Source organism: Styela clava, chromosome 11 (assembly GCF_964204865.1).
Source record: "Styela clava chromosome 11, kaStyClav1.hap1.2, whole genome shotgun sequence".
Lineage (NCBI taxonomy): Eukaryota > Metazoa > Chordata > Ascidiacea > Stolidobranchia > Styelidae > Styela > Styela clava.
In genome coordinates, this window is record NC_135260.1 from 18,355,001 (window position 1) to 18,357,500 (window position 2,500).

General features: G+C 53.2%; 1 non-coding gene across 1 annotated transcript in view; it reads right to left on the minus strand.

The window, feature by feature from the left end:
- Positions 1–1,605, minus strand: part of LOC144430248 (small subunit ribosomal RNA) — a 1,810-nt gene extending 205 nt beyond the window's left edge. Inside the window, exon 1 of the ribosomal RNA XR_013479402.1 lies at positions 1–1,605. This exon is cut by the window's left edge and continues 205 nt beyond it. This is a non-coding gene — a ribosomal RNA (small subunit ribosomal RNA).
- Positions 1,606–2,500: the final 895 nt, after the last annotated feature.

The following is a 2,500-nucleotide window of genomic DNA, read 5'->3' on the forward strand; positions in this document are numbered from 1 at the left end:
GATGACTTGCGCTTACTGGGAATTCCTCGTTCAAGGGAAACAATTGCAAGTCCCTATCCCAATCACGAATGAGGTTCAACAGGTTACCCGGACCTTTCGGCCTAGGTTAGACACTCGCTGCTTCACTCAGTGTAGCGCGCGTGCGGCCCCGGACATCTAAGGGCATCACAGACCTGTTATTGCTCAATCTCGTGTGGCTAAACGCCACTAGTCCCTCTAAGAAGTTAGACGCCGACCGAGAAGGTCGCGTAACTATTTAGCATGCCAGAGTCTCGTTCGTTATCGGAATTAACCAGACAAATCGCTCCACCAACTAAGAACGGCCATGCACCACCACCCACAGAATCAAGAAAGAGCTCTCAATCTGTCAATCCTACCTGTGTCCGGGCCGGGTGAGTTTCCCCGTGTTGAGTCAAATTAAGCCGCAGGCTCCACTCCTGGTGGTGCCCTTCCGTCAATTCCTTTAAGTTTCAGCTTTGCAACCATACTTCCCCCGGAACCCAAAGACTTTGGTTTCCCGGAAGCTGCCGGAAAGGTCGTCATGGTAACGCCTCCCGATCGCTAGTTGGCATCGTTTATAGTCAGAACTAGGACGGTATCTGATCGTCTTCGAACCTCTGACTTTCGCTCTTGATTAAAGAAAACATTCTTGGCGAATGCTTTCGCAGTAGTTCGTCTTCCGCCGATCCAAGAATTTCACCTCTAACGGCAGAGTACGGACGCCCCCGTCTGTCCCTCTTAATCATTACCTCGTGCTCCGAAAACCAACAAAATAGAACCGAGGTCCTATTCCATTATTCCATGCAACACTATGCAGGCGAACAGCCTGCTTTGAACACTCTAATTTTTTCAAAGTAAACTTATCGGCCACCGCCGACACTCAGTCAAGAGCACCGACGGAGAACCGAAGGTGAGGCGAACGCAACCAGTGACACGCCTTGCGACGGACCGGCGGCGCTCGCCCAAAATCCAACTACGAGCTTTTCAACCGCAACAACTTTAGCATACACTGTTGGAGCTGGAATTACCGCGGCTGCTGGCACCAGACTTGCCCTCCAATGGATACTCGTTAAGAGTTTTAGGATGTACTCATTCCAATTACAGGGCCTCGTTAGAGTCCTGTATTGTTATTTTTCGTCACTACCTCCCCGTGTCGGGAATGGGTAATTTGCGCGCCTGCTGCCTTCCTTGGATGTGGTAGCCGTTTCTCAGGCTCCCTCTCCGGAATCGAACCCTGATTCCCCGTTACCCGTTTTCACAAAGGTAGGCACGTAGCGTACCTTCGACAGTTGATAGGGCAGACACTTGAATGATACGTCGTCGGTGCAGAGACCGTACGATCCGCGTGGTTATCCAGAGTCATCAAACGTCACAGGACGAACCCGGTCGGTTTTGATCTGATAAAAGCGCGCCTCCCGAAGTCGGCGCTTAATGCATGTATTAGCTCTAGAATTACCACAGTTATCCACTTCGCTTACGAGACCAAATAAACCAAGACTGATTTAATGAGCCATTCGCAGTTTCGCTTTACGAGAACTCGTACTTGCACCTGCATGGCTTAATCTTTGAGACAAGCATATCACTACTGGCAGGATCAACCAGATAGCTGCGACAGCTGCGCTCGGCCCTTGCTGGGCCGCCCGGCGCGTGCTCGTCGCATTCGTTTAAGACCGAGGCGATCGCCTGCGGCCGTACTCAGCTTCGACAGTCGCTGGCCGCGACGTCCACGCTCTCGCCGGCAGTGCCAGGCGGAGCGATTTGCGTTTTTTCTTTGCTCGCCCTCTCTCGGGCTCGATCCATTCAGTTTCGCACAAACAAGAGCTCTGCCGGCCGCCTGCAGCGGTGCCTAAAACCCGGGCATAACAATTCGACCGTTCTGCTAGGCCGACAAGCGCTCAAGCCAGACGCTCGATCGAACGCCCCCTACATATTAGTCGAGACAACGGCTCGCTCATTAGCATCGCGTTTGTACTTTAACTTTTTTTGGCTCGGCTTCTTTCGACGCCGATGCCGGCGACGCAGCACTCTCTCGCCCGCCAGCCACCGAGAAAAGGGTGCGCTCCGACCGGCCCCGCACCGCTCTTTCTTGGCTCATTCGAGTTTACTGTCTTTCGCTCTAACATGCCTTACCTAGGGTTAGGTTAGTATGCTTGCACGTTTGTACTTTAACTTTTTTCGGCTCGGCTTCTTTCGACGCCGATGCCGGCGAAGCAGCACTCTTTCGCCCGCCAGCCACCGAGAAAAGGGTGCGCTCCGACCGGCCCCGCACCGCTCTTCCTTGGCTCATTCGAAATTACTGTCTTTTGCTCTGACATGCCTTACCTAGGGTTAGGCTAGTATGCTTGCACGTTTGTACTTTAACTTTTTTTGGCTCGGCTTCTTTCGACGCCGATGCCGGCGACGCAGCACTCTCTCGCCCGCCAGCCACCGAGAAAAGGGTGCGCTCCGACCGGCCCCGCACCGCTCTTTCTTGGCTCATTCGAAATTACTGTCTTTCGCT